Genomic DNA, 16,581 nt, shown 5'->3' on the forward strand with positions numbered 1-16,581 from the left:
ATTAAAAAGAGAGGAGAAACTAGGTGTCCAGCCAGTTAAGTTTAAATTATAGAATGGCTGCCAGACTCTAGGAGGATGGTGGATGAAGCTAAACAGTTAAACAAGTCAGCTGAAATCATTTCAAAAATATTCCTTAAATTTGTAAAGGAATAAATATGACAAAGAGATGCAAAACAATTCTGCCTTAAGGCTGGGTATAAGCTGAGTGGGAGAGTCACTTTGATAGGCTTTCAAGATTCTGTTAAATGCTCTAGCAATAAAGATCTTTTTTTAAAAAAAAATTCAAGTGGTTCTTCTTTCCTGAGCTTTCCAGCCGTATAGCGCTTGACCGATTGTGAACATGCAGCTGTTTTATTACAGTTAAATAAGAGACAGCCGAAAGTAATGGAAATAGAATGAACAAAACAAAATAAACCCACCCTATCATCACTACTGAATCCAACTTTCAACTATCTCTTTGCTTCCAGATCCTAAAATTGGATAGGGCGATATTGATGAAGAAATAGATTGTTTTTTTAAAAAGGGGGGGGGGACTGAGGAAGTTAGAAACAACTAGTAGAAGGTCTGGCGTCAGGCCTAATCAGTATCTTAAAGGCAGGTATAAAGCAATATGCAAGCCATGAAAGGGCATCAGGATATACTATATCCCATTCTCCATGAACTTCATGAAGTAGCCGAAGGACCACTCGGGACGACAGGCTACTTAACTAAAGGTTTATTTAGAGCAAGGCAAAAACAGAATAACTCGCCCGGCTTTTATAGCCGGCAGCTGTCAGTGAGGGCCAATCAGGAACGTTCATTTTGGCGCCGCGTCTATCCGGACCAATCCGCGTCGTCTGTTCTTGACAGTTCAGGCTTCCGCATGGCTCGGTGTTTTGACAGCCGCGAGCTGTCAGTGGTTGCGCCTGCGCCGTGCGGGGAACTTTGACAGCTGTCAAAGTTCCCGCGTGTTCTCCTGTCAGATTTGTTTTCCCTCATCGTATAACCGGTTAACTTGTTAACGTATATATATTAAAACTGTTTACAGATATAATACACCCCTTACCCCTCCCCTGGAGCGTTTCCTTCCCCTTGGTCGTTGGAACCTGCCCACTGGTAGTCCTTTAGGTAGGCGGGGCTCTTCGGTTCCTGTTGGAGCGACGTGGAAGTGGGGCGATGTCTGGTTCTGCCGGTAGTACGTTTCTTTGCCCCTCTTCCTCTTGGTTTGGTATCGGTAGTATTTCTGGGGGGGGGTTGCAGGTCATGTTCCTCCGGTTGGGGTTCTGGGTTGTGTGGTGGTTGTCTGGGTCTGAGTTGGTCGATATGGCGGCGTAGATTGCCATGAGTTTGTGTGGCTATTAGATAGGAAATGGGTCCTGTTTGTTTTAGCACTGTCTCTTGGACCCATTTGTTTTTATCCGTGTATGACCGTGCCCAAATCATTTGCCCTAGTTTGAGTGTGCGGTTTGGGGGGGGTTGCTCGTTTTCTTCCGGATATGTGTCAGGATGTAGTCTGTCGAGCCGTGTTATCAGCCTCCTCCCCCATCTTAGTTCTGCAGGGGATTTGCCCGTTGTTGTGCATGGAGTTGCGTGTTGTGACATTAGGAACTGGCTGAGTCGTCGCTGCCAGTTCCCCTTGACGAATTTTTTCAAAGCTTCTTTTGTGGAACGCACCATAATTTCAGCCATCCCGTTCGTCGATGGGTGGAACGGTGCAGACGTGACCAGCCTAATACAATTCTTCATAGCGAACATCTGAAATTCACGAGAGGTGAATTGAGGTCCATTGTCTGAAACTATGGTGTCTGGGAGGCCGTGTGTGGCGAATATTTTCCTTAGGGCTTGTATAGTGGCTCCTGACGTTGTTTTTCTAAGGGGAGTGACTTCTAACCATTTAGAATAGCTGTCTACTACAATTAAGAAGCTCTGTCCCTGGATAGGTCCTGCAAAATCTAAATGTATGCGTGACCATGGGTTTTTTGTGGTTTCCCATTTGTGAATTGGTGCTTGGGGTGGTTCGTTTCGTGTTGCTTGACAGGTGTAGCACCCTCCCACATATTTTTCTATCTCTTTATCTATGCCCGGCCACCAGACATAACTTCTGGCCATAGCTTTCATCTTGACAATGCCTGGGTGTCCTTCGTGTAAGATGTCTAACGTTTGATTTATGTTCTTATTAGGTATTATGACTCGATTTCCCCATAGCAGGCATCCCCTATGTGAAGATATTTCATTTTTCCTGTTAAAGTATGGCTGGAATTGGGAGTGTGGGTTTTGTGCTGGCCACCCTGTTGTGGCCCACCTGAGAATTCTGCTGAGTATTTTGTCCTTAGCTGAGTTGTTAGCTATAATTTTTGCAGAGAGGGGACAGTCTGGAAGTTGAGAGATTGCTAGTATCAGTCCAGCTGGGGCTGGGTCTGGGTCCTTGGTTTGAATTGGCAGTCTGCTGAGGCAGTCTGCGTGTCCTAATTAATTCCCTGGTTTATGGATTAACTGATAAGAATAGGCAGATAAGAATGTGGACCACCGAAGTATTCTCGGCGAGAGAATCTGAGGTGTTGTTTTGTTCCACGTGAATATTCCCAGTAGGGGTTTGTGATCTGTGAATATAGTAAAGGGTCTCCCATAGAGGTAGTCATGAAATTTTTTAACCCCTGCGACTATTGCTAGGGCTTCTCTGTCTATTTGTGCGTAATTCCTTTCTGCTTTTGACAGAGTGCGTGAATAAAAGGCTATGGGTCTTTGGGTGCCGTCCTTGTATAGATGACTTAACACTGCCCCAATCCCATAGGGAGATGCATCGCAAGCGATGCATATTGGTGTGTCTTCTCGGAAAAGGGTGATCGTTGAACTATTACAAATAATCTTTTTTAATGATTGAAAGCTATTTTCATGTATTTTGGTCCAGGACCAGGCAGTTCCCTTGTCCAGGAGCCTATGCAGAGGCTCTGCGATAGTGGCTTTGTGGGGAAGGAAGGCGTGATAAAAGTTTAATAATCCTAAAAAGGCTTGGAGTTCTTGTTTATTCCTTGGGCTTGGTGCTGTTTGAATAGCCCTTAGTTTTTCTGTGGTGGGGTGGATGCCTTGGCCGTCTATTTTGTACCCTAGGAATTCTGTGGATGTGACTCCAATGGAGCACTTTTCCCGTTTAAGTTTGAGACCGGCTTCTCTGAGCCGGCTCAGCACAGCTGACAGTCTGTCAGCTAAATTTGCTTCATTTTCTCCGGCGATAAGAACATCGTCGAAATAGGGGCAGACCCCGGGTATTCCCTTCAGGGTTTTCTCCATGATACCCTGGAAGATACCCGGGGCTGCCGATATGCCGAATTGGAGCCTTTTTACTTTAAAGGCACCGTGGTGGGTGACAATTGTCTGGGCTTCCGCGGTGTCATTTGTGACAGGCAGTTGCAAATACGCCTGCGTAAGATCAAGTTTAGCAAAAATGGCGCCGGAGCGGATGGAAGCAAATACGTCCCTTACCGCTGGCACCGGGTAAGCATGGGGACTGAGAGCTAGGTTGAGGGTCGCCTTATAGTCCGCGCATAATTTAACAGGGGTGACTATTGGGGTCTCCCAGCTTCCCCCCTCCGTAGGTTCGAGCACCCCGAGACCTACGAGGCGTTCTAGTTCATTTTCTATTTTTTCTTTAAGGGCAAAGGGTACTCTCCTAGCTCTTATCTTTATGGGTTGGATTTCTGGGTTTAACTGTAAAGAGATCGGGGGACCGGTGTATTTTCCTAGCGTGCCATCGAAGACGTCTGCATACTTGTTGCACATGGCTTCGAGGCTGGGTGATTGGACTGTATTTACCCCCGTTATGGCGATCCCTAGAGGGCCGAACCAGTTTAGCCCTATCAGGTTGGTGCGGTTCCCTGGCGTCACTAGAACTTCCAAGGGACCCTTGAATTTTTTGTACTCCACTGCAACCTTAGCCCTCCCTTCCAGAGGAATAGGGGTTTTTTGGAAATCTGCTAGGTGGACCTGGGTTTGCCTCAGAGGAATTTTTCCCTTGCTTTGTTGGCAGATCTCCTGATACGTTTCAAATGAAATTAAGGAGACTGCTGACCCGGAATCCACCTCCATGAGGCAGGGCACTCTCTGAATTTTTACCCTGATCCTCACCTTTGAGCTTAGGCTGTTTACCCTGTCAATTGTTTCTACTAGGGCCCCTGGCGTTTTTTCTCTGTTGGCCCGGGTAGCTGGCCTACCTGGGGAATTGGCCTCCACATCATTGACGTTGTCGCGGCCCCGGCTGCGGCACACCGGTTTGATGTGGCCGGTCTTCCCGCAATTGTGGCACTTAGCGTTTCTGAACCGGCAGCTTCCTCGGGCATGATTAACCCCGCAGCTGGCGCAGGCGGCCCGTTGCTCGTAACGCGGCGGTGGCGGAGGGGGGTTCCTGGTTCTTCGCCGATCCGATGTGTCGCATCTTCTCTGTTGTCTGCGTTCCATTCTGCGCTGAAGGGCTTCCCCGTCAGTGAAGTCCACCGACTCGTCGCTGTCGCTGAGCGTTGCGCTCTCTTGGTATACGGTCGCTGGGCTCTCTGGGGTCGTGGTAGTCGATTTCTTCTTGTGGTTATACTCGTAGGCCATGATTTCTCGGGTCAATTCTGCCAGGCTCATGTCGGTTTTGGATGTCAGCTTCTTCTGTAGACGTTCGTCCCTCAACCCGATCACCACCTGGTCTCTGATGCGGTCTTCTAGGTCGGGGAAACGGCAGTTCCGCGCGGCGTGTCTGACCCCGGCGATGAAATCGTTTGCGGGCTCGTCTGGTCGTTGTTTCTTCTGGGCGAATTGTACCCGCCAGTACAGTTCTGAGCGGGCCGGCATATAATGCTTATTAAGTTGGTCTACCAGGTCCGCGTAGGAGACCTCGGTGATGGGTACCGGGCTAAACAGCCCGACGGCAGCGTCGTATACTGGAGGTCCGCTGATGTATAGAAGAGCGGCGGCCTTTGCTCTGTCTTCGGTGATTTTGCTGACGAGGAGAAATCCCTCGACTTGCCCCAGGTGTGATTGCCATCTCTCGGGATGGCGGGTATCGAATTCCCTCACACGTCCGAAGTTTGCCATATCGTCCGGTCCTAGGTCTCGCTCCGTTGGAAGTTAAAACTTCCAGTGACAGCTCTGGCCGGGAACTCTCTTCCTCAGCCGTGACTTCAGCTCAGGAGCAATCCCATCCTCGTCGCCAGTGAAGTAGCCGAAGGACCACTCGGGACGACAGGCTACTTAACTAAAGGTTTATTTAGAGCAAGGCAAAAACAGAATAACTCGCCCGGCTTTTATAGCCGGCAGCTGTCAGTGAGGGCCAATCAGGAACGTTCATTTTGGCGCCGCGTCTATCCGGACCAATCCGCGTCGTCTGTTCTTGACAGTTCAGGCTTCCGCATGGCTCGGTGTTTTGACAGCCGCGAGCTGTCAGTGGTTGCGCCTGCGCCGTGCGGGGAACTTTGACAGCTGTCAAAGTTCCCGCGTGTTCTCCTGTCAGATTTGTTTTCCCTCATCGTATAACCGGTTAACTTGTTAACGTATATATATTAAAACTGTTTACAGATATAATACACTTCACATCTCTGATGATGTTGCTGGTTCAACAGATACCCATCTGTACAGGGTTGACATTTGTCAAAACCTACCTGGACACTGGTTTCTATGTGAGTAAGAACACTGAAAGACCACTGGATTTAAAAAAAAAATCAGAGGTACATGCAGCAAGGTGGAGCTCCTTATAGATTTGAACAGACTTCAGATTAAAAAGCAATATATAACTATGATAAAAACAAATTATATATGTTTTTTCCTAAAATTTCTAGGCATTTATACAGAGATATTATATTCTCTAGTATTTGAAGTTAAATAGTATGAATACAGCTCTGGCACATTAAAATGTTGTAGAAATGAGTAAAACAGCTAGACCTCCAAGACCTTAACATTTTACTTTCAAATGCATTAATATTCACCTACATAATTTATGATTTTCACCCTCAGTTGCACAGAAGTATGTGCCATTGAGCAATAAAATTATAGTAGCGAGTTGCAAGCAACTAGGATTGTTTTCATATCCCCAACAGGGAATGATTTAAGACATTTTTTTCTCTGTACAAGGTCAAGCCTCACTTGCCACTGCCAACTCAGAAATCTTTCTGCTCCTCAAAGCATTCTCTGTGCCTTTTTATGGAAATCTCTCTAGTTACTATGCTATACCAGAAAACCTTTCATTCTCTTCAAGATTACTTGACAAATATGGAAAATAGCAAAACCTATGATAAACATTTTAAAAGTGTTTATATTATAAACCAGCCTTCGCTGCCCCAACTGATCCCAGCCAAGTCATGACATCATTTACTAATTATCTCTTCAGCCCTCCCAAGTAAGGATTCAGAAACAGCAAAAGCCTCATCAGAGACACTATAATCCAACTTTGCTAAAAACACTGGCTAAAATAGACTCTCCTGATCAACCTAAAGAGCTATATAGTCTAGCATTCTAGTCCCACAATATCCAATAGGACTATGTAAATCCTGTAAAGTACTTTCCAACATAGGGGAGAATATCTGAATACCACTCTTTGAAATATGAAAGCAGTTCTGTCTTTTCTCACATTCATGTAGCTACTTCATTGGCGTCTCTTGGCTGGCTGTACATGCATCTGCTGGGGCACACACAAAGCAAAGTTGCTGTACATACATACATATGTGGAATCAGTTAGGAACTGTCAGTCCTCTGAAGGAGACTAAACTATAGGTCTACTTTTATTAGATCAGCTATAGTGACAAAATCTTGCACTTTTATCTTCATTTGAATTCTCAAACTAGTTTCTTGGAAAGAATTCAAGTCCCACTTGACTGATCCTTTGCCTTAGTAGAAGCTCTTCTTATTCTTCAAGACCATTCCTATGCCCTCTGTAAGAACAACTTGCAAAACAATCATCCAGCTCTGAATAAAGGCAGCTGTTTTAATGAACTGAATTATAAAGGAAGCGCTTCATAAGTGCAATGCAAAGCACCTTTTTCAAAAGAATTGCAAAGCCCTGGAGGCCAACAAAATAGAATGACTACAAAAATGACATAAGTGTCATTCCCTGTACCTGGGTTCCAACAACTGATGAGAATCATCGGCACTGAAAGAAACAAGATAGTCGCTTGGTTTAGCTTCAGTTGAGCTGAAGCTGGTTCATCCCAGATTACCACAGCCTCCAGATACTAAGAACATGGATAAATCACTTGATCTACTTAGGACAGAGCTAGGTGTCATTAGTGTATTGATGGGGCCTGACAAAGGGCTTCACCAGCAGTTTCATGTTGATGCTAAATAGGAGTGGGGAGAGAACAGAACCTTGAGGAATGCCACAGGAAAGGGGTTAGGGCAGGGGTGTCAAACTGCCGGCCCACAGGCTGGATGCATCATAGTGAAACCGCACGCACCCCACTGCTGGCAATGGCAAAAAAGTCACAATATGTCATTGACATGTCACGTGACATTGCGAGTTTGACACCCCTGGGTTAGGGATTAGATCTCCACACATGGGAAAAGTGAGGCAAATTTAATACCATATGTAATTGGTCAAAACTAATTTGTGGTAGCAGATTCTCTGAGTTGCACACAGAGGCATATAGACGGATAATGGTCAGAAAATGCAATTCTTCAAATGTTTCACTGGTTTTTGTATTTGTGTCATTTAGTTAGTGGGTCATACAGAAGATAACAATTCTTTGCTTGTGCAGGCATCAAGTCAACTGTTCTGCCTATTATTCTGTGGCTGGCAGCTATGGAAAGAGCACTGAAGTTCTAAACAATGACTACATTGGTTCTTCTTGAAAGAATGGCTTGCAAAAGAATCTTCTGAATAGCTGTCTGTCTAATATGACATTGTGGTGTACCAGGACATTAGGAAGCCCATTCCTAGCCAGTAAAATAACTTGGGTGAAAGTGTGTCATGCAATTATTAATGGAATCTGATCTTGAGTTGTTTTAAAAAAAGACAATGCCGAAGCAAATTGAAAAGTGTTCGGCTATTAGGTATGATTTTATTGCTTTGCAAGCCTGAAAAAAAAATCCATGAATAGAGTTTAAATCCAAGTTTTATTACTATGCAACAAAACCTATTCATGGAAATAAAAAGTGACAAACACTTTAAAAAAGCCTTACTCCCTAAAGGCATTTCCAGACATAATATTGCTGAGAGTTAATGATGGAATGATGTCAAATATAGAATTCAAACAAATTATGTTTTTTATTAGCCAGCCATCCTCCATGAACTCTACATTGGATAAAAAATGTTTTTGAAACTTAGGAAGAATTTCAACAGCTGGTAGTTATACAGTACAGAACAGAAGTCTCTTATCACAACTCTGTCTTAACCTGAGTCTTGCTAAAAAAAATTAAATGTCAGCATAGATTTGAGTTGGATATTCAATATTTGTGTCTTGCCCACTAAGCTGTTAAATGCAGGATCAATTATAAAATCAGCATTTTGTGTTTGTAAATATTTTAACTGCTTATTTATATTTTGTAAGCTGCCCAGAGTCTACCAGAATCAGTGGCATAACAACTTACAATAAAAATAGTATTTTATAATCTCTTTTATTTAAGAGGGATTGGAGTATAAAAGAAACAACAAAATACCAAGGTAGATCCTACATAAATTCTTCCCCCAAACACCTAAACTTTCCTTTCATGTGAGAGACACCTTTTTATCACTGACTTGCAGTTCTTGATTCAGGTTTCCCTATAAGTGGAATAATTCCACCTGGTCTCATTTCCTCACAGCCACGTTGGGAAGCTTAATTAGGTAATTGCTATACCGCTTTTGGCAGACATGACAAACATAATTAAAAGAGCAGGTGAAAAATGATCAAGCTCTCCCCCATCCCAATAACATTTTAGCAGAACTGCCAGGAGCCTGCCAGAAGAATTTCACAGCATGAACTCACTTATCTTGGAAGTGTTCTTAAGTTCTATAAGCTTGGCTTTCTTCTTTATTATTTTACCTTAAAGAAGAATGCAAAGGCTTTTTCATCCACCCAACCCTAGCAGAGCTAGTCAGATTAGTGAGAAACATCTAGTGAATGAACGCACATTGCTTTGTCCTACAAAGCCAGAACACCCAATAACTTGTACCAAGTCAGATAGGAAAACAAAACAAAAACAGTGTCATTTTGCCTCTGGGATCTTAGATGGGATTATAAGGAGTCAATAAAACCCAGTTGTTGCTTGATTTGAACAGAGCATGTTTGGGATTTCCTTTCCTTGATAACATTATATACTTGAAAACAGCACATTTGGGAAAAGCCATGCTACCGAATCTGCACCTCGTTATCTCTCATAAAGTTCAGAATAGTTCCCATAAAATCTGTATATATATATCTATCTAAACAGGAAATACTACAGTTATGTGAACAAAAGGTCAAAGGGCTTGGCAACTGAAAGACAGAAAAAAGTAAGCAAGAATAGCAAAACAACAAAGTGCCTTTTCTGAAACTGAACCAATGGCATAAAAACATTCTAAATAGCAGGTTTTTGGAGACTTGTGCTACATTGTAACCAATATACATATAAAAGGACTACATTATTTTAGAGGAAGGAAAGAAGGAAGGAAGGAAGGAAGGAAGGAAGGAAGGAAGGAAGGGAGGAAGGAAGGAAGGAAGGAAGAAAGGAAAGAAAGAAGGAAGGAAGGAAGGAATTTCTGATGGGCCCTGCCAGCTTCCCACAATGAAACTCAACGGGGAACTTGACACAATTTTTTTTGCCCACCGATAGTTATTCTGTTTGTTTAGGTTAGGAAATATCTCTGAAATGATGACCTAATGGGTCACAGGTTGTCTTGTGTACAATAAATTTTGATTGGAAGGCAGATGCCAGATTTATTTTGGATGAACTATACAACCCATAAAACAATACTGTTTACAACTCAAAAATCCTAATAAACAGAAGATGATATTAATAAATGAGAATATTTGTAGCTCAGGGTTGGAATGAGGGGTCCTTGGTGCTCTCTAAGCTTGCTTATTTTCTTGCAAACCTAGCACTGATAATGTTATCTAGTTTGGGTAATGAAATGTCTGCAAGAAAACAACCAAGCTGAGAGAGCACCAAGGACCCTTCAAATAGAAGATGATTTACTGCTTAGCTTAAATAATGTGATACTTTCTGATGAGGACCAACAAATGGATTTAATACTCTTGCTAAATGCAGCAACATGCAACATGAATGTTCAGGATAGAAAGACCAGTAAAAGTATAACACATTATTATACTAAAACTCATTTTGATATAACAAAATCTCCATACTCAGTTTCAACACAATTGTGTTAACTCCACATGTCTTTAGAAAGTTCACTGAATTATCTATTTGGGCGATAAGGTGCTTGTTTTTTATTAAATAAATCAACAAGTGATTGTTTAAGCGGCTGTTTAAAGGCATACTACTAGAGCAGGAGTCCCCAACCCCCAGTCCATGGACCAGTACTGGTCTGCGGCATTCCAACCACCACTCCGCACAAACAAGCAAAGCCCCATCCATGAGATGCAGGTAGCACACAAAACCACGCACCCTCCGGTCCACAGAAAAACCTCTCTCCACGAAACCAGTCCCTAGGGCCCAAAAGGTTGGGGACCTCTGTACTACACCTTATACTGAAGCTTCAGGTATACTGTATATTAATCAAAAGGAAGCTTGATTTGTATTTTATTACTATATTGTTTAATTTAGGGCTTAAAAATTAATATGGTCAGTAACACAATATACAATCATGTATTGCTTGACTACTGTTAATTAAGGATTTACATTATGTTTTGTGGTTTTAGTATATCTTGAATAATTATTTTACTGATAATTTACATTTACATGTAATTTACATTTACAACCACATTGAAGCTGTCCATTCAAATTAAATAAAAAAACAAGGACTGGGAATAATTAGATTATAAATATGATCAGTATTACTATACATACAGAAGTGAGCATGGTGAGTGTACAGCAGTCTAGAAAATTTCAAAGATTTTGACATTTCAATGAAAATAATAATAGTAGCAGTAGTAGTAGCAATAGTTGGAAGGGACCTTGGAGTTCTTAGTCCAACCCCATGCTCAGGCAGGAAACCCTATATCACTTCATACAGACGGTTGTCCAGTCTCTTCTTAAATTCTTCCAATATTGGAGCATTCACAACTTCTGGAGGCAGGTTGTACTGGGGAATTCATGAATGCATGAACATTTCATATTTACAGTAGGAAGATATTCTATTGACTTATAGATACTGTCATCCTCAGGGGTCCCCAAAATAAACTGCAAAACAAAATATGCCACCACCATCTCCAAGCAGATTTAATTTGAAAACCTGAACCATGAAAATCCAGGTGGAATCAAAATGTTTTGTTGGACAGCTACAAGTTATCAGAAGCAGATCTAATCTATTTTCCTTTAGAAGGAATTCCATTAATTAGGCTCTGCTAAAGCAATAATACTAGTTCTTTTGACCTAAATTACTTCCATGGTCGAACATTCAAAAGCAACTCAGAAAAGTTCTAATACTGAAACAAAATGTTCAGATATTTTTGTTTAAAGAATATAGTTTTATAAACAGCAGTACCCTGATCAGATGGTCTTATCTATCTATGGTCTTATTTCTCAGCAACTCTCTATAGTGTAGGAGATGACCAGGCTGAGCCTGACGAAGGGATCAAATGTGTCATCAGTCATAAGTCCCTTCGTGCACCCACAAGAGATCTAAGACCAGCCCACCTTGAATTCCTTCTTCCCTTAACTACCGCCAATTTCCTTTGGTAGTTAGTAATTCTGATTCTTGTAGAGAGCTTGAGCTTGCAATAAATCTTTGTATCCATTTGGGCTGCCTGGATCTCCTGTTTTCTCTGGAGCTTGACAGATAGCATTTTAGTAAAATATAATAGTCTGCTAAAATATCCCAAGTTGCAACAACTTGCATAGAGCTAGTAGAACCTTTTTATTACCTACAAGATATATTCATTTAAGGCAAGAACCAATGGAATGGGATATGAGTAAGACTTATTCTGCAAACAAAATTCAGTTTGTTTAATTCTTAAATTTTAATCAGAGAATATTTGCCAATTCCTCAGAAGTGATAAGAGTTCAAGGACAGTTTCATATATACACATCCAGATCAAAACCTAGGCATTTATAGTTAGACATTTTCTGGTACTAGACTCAGGAAAGATCTTTGGCTGACCCAACCAGGGCTACTGCCAGGCACAATTGATACCACTGGACTAGAGAAGGAACATTACACAATGGGACGGCATATTTTTGAATGCAAATAGTCCTAGTTTATTCCTGGTATTTCTAGATAGATTAAGGGGGAAAAAATGTCTGAAAGCCTGTCACAATTATGAATAAGATAATGGACAGAACTACTGTGACATGTGTAGATGAATCAAGAATCTGCCTCAGTATAAGCAAAAAATGCAAATATAACAAATAGTTCAAACCTTGGCATATAAGATCTCTCATCCGTATGAACAGCACCTGCTAGAGGTCTTCCCAAACTCCCGTTAAGGGACTGAAAAGAAAAAAAATTGAATCATTTTCAAAAATGTAAATATTAACATAAAACTTACATTTACATGTACTGGAAAGTGCACATTTCAAGCAATTTCAATGGTTGCTTTAAGGATTGTGACTGCAGATACTCATTCAAAAAACCCTCACACTCTTTAGCCTTCCCATTCTATGGATCAATAAAGATACAGTATATGTCACAATACAAAATATATGCAATCTCAGGTAACTGAATTTAGGCAATAGAAAATTAAAAATGACCATACATTTAGTGCCTCACTAGATGGGAGCATCTAGTAGATTATGGGTAATTCTGAAAAATAAAACAAGCTCGGACTTGGTTAGTACTTGAATGGAAGACCACCAAGAATTATCACAGTTGAACGCTAGATTGAGAACTTGTGAACAGAACAGGTAGAGCAACAGCAAACCACTTTCAAATTGTTGCCAAGAAAATTACATGAATGTACATTAGAGGAATCTCCCATGTAGTCACTGGGAGTTGACCCAAAACATCTATTTGGAAATTGGAAATCATATTATTGAAGTAAGATTTCAAAGAGCAATATGATTGTGTAACTCGAATAAAAAGTAAATCTGAACATAAATTACTACTTTTAGAACAGCCACATATTTGATATTATCCAGCCAATAAAATGGTATACAAATTCCAGAATGAAAAGTTTTGTTTTGCTTCCTCCAAATGCATTACATTTCTCTGAATTATGAGGCAAAGTAATGGCAAAGTCAGCCTAAAACAATTTGATCCTGTCTACAGAATCCTCTCTCTTCCCACTATTGCATTCTTATATCATGCTGGTTGCTAAACAGGACATCATGTCATATAACCATCACATTCTGCTGGATACCTAATGCCAAAAACAGGTAAAATCTATGCATGAATTGTTTGGCATGTTTGTATAAATTTTCTAAGAAATCTACCTTTAAAGTATTTTAAGAAGTGGTATTTTCTTGAAAGACCACATCCATACCACCACCAGTAATTTACATTTAAATTGCATTTCAAACAGAAGTATGCTTTTTACACAAAATACAAACTACTCAGTTTTTTCTGTTGAAGTGTAGAAGTCTCCAAGTTGTTCCTATTATGCAAATTCTATCTCTTCAAAAATTTTCCCTATAAAACAGATTGTTCAAAAGCATGCAATGCATAATCGGAGCAAATCATTAAAGAATGTTATTTTACAGACTCAAAAGGATTACTTTGGAAAATGTAACTGGCTGTTTCCACATGCATGTTCATACACAGTTGCTTAGTTGGGACACAAATGGACACAGCTGGGGCAACTTCTGAAGCAGATACAGGAATCTGAAAAAGATGCAGCTGCTTTAACTGTCAAGGTTCCAACTGATGATCCTCTGACATTAACATTTAAAGAGAGGTACTTCATAAAATATTCCTGATGATTTCAAGAACTTTACAAAATACATGTGCAGCCCTAACAAACTTCCTGTAATTTGCTAGCAGTTTTTCTCCTCAGGCAGAAGGTGGCAGAAGATTCTCAGTGGGAAACCACAGGAAACATATCTTAGTAATAATGGACACAACTGACATAAAACTGCTAGTAATGTTATTGGAATCAATTAGAATAGATGCACATTAACTTGAGATCTTGCTGGTGTAACTGGATCAATTCTGTCCAGATAAAGGTGGGTATTACATTTAGCATTTCATCAGAAACAAAGAAAGGAAGCTTGTTCATAAGTTCTTAAAATGAATCCTCTATATCTCACTTTTTGGCAATACTAAACACTAGTTAAGAGAGTGTCAGTAACACAAATATACACTTACATTGCTCCCCATATAAGGAGATCTGCTTTTAAATACTTTTACCCTTCAGTCTTCTATTTTAGTTCTGAAGACCTGCACACTGAATTTAGGCAAAGATATCCCCTTTTGCCTTATTTCCAAAGAGATTCTCCTCATTTCAAATGCCACACATTCTACTTTGCTGTGCCAACTTGTGAGACAACTAATATTTCTGCATTCTTTACTCCACAATATCACAGAACTGCTTATGAGCTAAAATTAGTAAGTTTTACTCACAGCCTGAAAAGCAGAACAGAATGTCTCCATTCAGAGATGACAGCCCATTAGAGGAACTGTGAGAGACCTGGCTTCAGGCCCAAAGGAGTCGTTCAAGGACAAGGTTACTGAAGAGAGAGTTCATCTTGAGTAGACTTTGTCTTAAGTAGCCACAGACCAGCTGGCTTGACCTTGGGCAATCGGCAAGGCTAGAAATCATTCTTTAGAACATATTGTTTGGATTCTTCATTGGGCTATTCCGAGGATTGAATATGGCACTTCAAAAAGGTACTGCCTGGGAATGCAGATTATCTGAATGTTTAGGCACAAAGTCTGCGCAAAACTCTGGTTATGCATTTTTTGATTTACAAAATATACCATTCTTTTGGCCTGGATTAGAGAAGGACAATGAAAAATGATGGAGAGATTATGCTTTCCTTCAACATAAGTGGTAGTATTAAGACAACCTTTGAATAGGGAAAGGGTACCACTATGACAAGGATAGTTATAATCTTTTCCAGCTGGGATCACAAAGCTAATACAAGGTCAAACACCCAGAGTGCTCATTGTCAATGAGTAAGCAACCAACTTAGGGAGCAAGGATGGTGTCCACTCCCTGTTCCATTCAGTCTCCTTATCCTTTATTTGGTAAAACAAGTGCTTCATAAAAGCATGGCACCTCACTTAAATACTTTGCTTTCATTCTGCTAAGTTATTCCAGCAATGCATGCCAGTTTAGCACAATGAACCATTCATTCACTTCAGGTATATAATATGTAACAAATGTTTGTCCTAGCAATTGATTAAGGTATGAAACAGCTGCATAGTACAGCATCAGCAAGCCTCTTATTCTCTACAAAAGTAGAAATGTGGGAGAGGGAAGCAAGCTGTTTTATTCTGCATCACAGACAGACATGCAACCAAAAGACCAAATTCAATCCAGCATTTTTACGACTGAAATAAAGCAGCCTTCAGTTTAAAACTATTAAGCATCCATGCATTCTTTTTCTTATAGATTTCAGATATCAGTGTAGAAAAGAACATTTTAACTAGACAAATGAATGGCATTTGTCCTTTTATACCTCAGTTCTCCACTTCTGCATTTATAGAAAATATATACTGTAATATTTTCCCCCAATGCTCCAAAATACTTGCATAGAAATTTGATAAAGATTGTTGAAAAAGTGTGCTTCTGGTAAAGTAACAGGTGGGGCAAATTTGGTGTGAAACGAGAGGACATCCCAAAAAATACTTTTCTTCCAGAATTATTTTCCATACATCCTAACTGGCATCTCCTTTATCCGAATTCATAATCACAATATGGACCTACTGTTATTGCATCTAGTTTGGCTCATTGTATTTTAACAGTTGCCATCAAGGTCAGAGTAATAATCTAGCTATCTACTAATGTCATATCTAAATAAATAAATAAATAAATCTAATAATTAACAAAACTAAGTTATCAGTTTGCTTTGTCTTCCAAACTCTCCAGTTCACAAAGATCTACTTCATAACAGTCCTGGATTTAACTATTCATTTATTCTTCATCCATGAAAATCTACTGTGAAAATTTGGGAAATCCTCTAGAACAGTATTGGAAGTGGCTTAAGAGGGCACCCACTGTATCTAACTCACTTCCTGCAAAGAAGCAATCCACTTGAGCACAAAACATCCAACCTACTCAACCCAGTAGTGTCAACCTTTTGACATAGGCCAAGCCAGGCAACAGACACCACACGAAATACTGGAACTCTACTTAGTGGTGTACTGTAGACCAAACTTTCCCAATTTTTAATCCTGGAGGAACCCTTGAAATAATCTCAGGGAAATCCTCATAAAATCTGCAAAAGTAAAAAAACTTTAAAATAAAATGTATTTTTAACCCATACTTCTCACATTTTACAACATTTATAACAACTAGGCTGGCAGGTGAAATACAGCATGTAAGAATTTCCAGCATACAAGCCCTAGCATTGTGCAGCATGCAAAGTTTTTTTTTTTAAAAAATATACTTTTTTCAG

General features: G+C 40.5%; 1 protein-coding gene across 3 annotated transcripts in view; it reads right to left on the minus strand.

Annotated features, from left to right (window-relative positions):
- The window catches only part of RAP1A (RAP1A, member of RAS oncogene family), an 86,906-nt gene that overhangs the window by 20,242 nt on the left and 50,083 nt on the right, over positions 1-16,581 (minus strand). Inside the window, exons 1-2 of one of the 3 annotated variants that reach the window (XM_083361102.1) lie at positions 14,582-15,275; positions 12,444-12,514 (exon numbers count right to left, since the gene is read on the minus strand). The gene's annotated coding sequence lies outside the window, so the exon portion shown is untranslated. Of the gene's footprint in view, positions 1-12,443; positions 12,515-13,737; positions 13,756-14,581; positions 15,276-16,581 lie in introns of those variants that run through there. The other 2 variants (XM_083361101.1, XM_083361100.1) reach the window with 2 other exon arrangements.

Source organism: Vipera ursinii, assembly GCF_947247035.1.
Source record: "Vipera ursinii genome assembly, chromosome: 3".
Lineage (NCBI taxonomy): Eukaryota > Metazoa > Chordata > Lepidosauria > Squamata > Viperidae > Vipera > Vipera ursinii.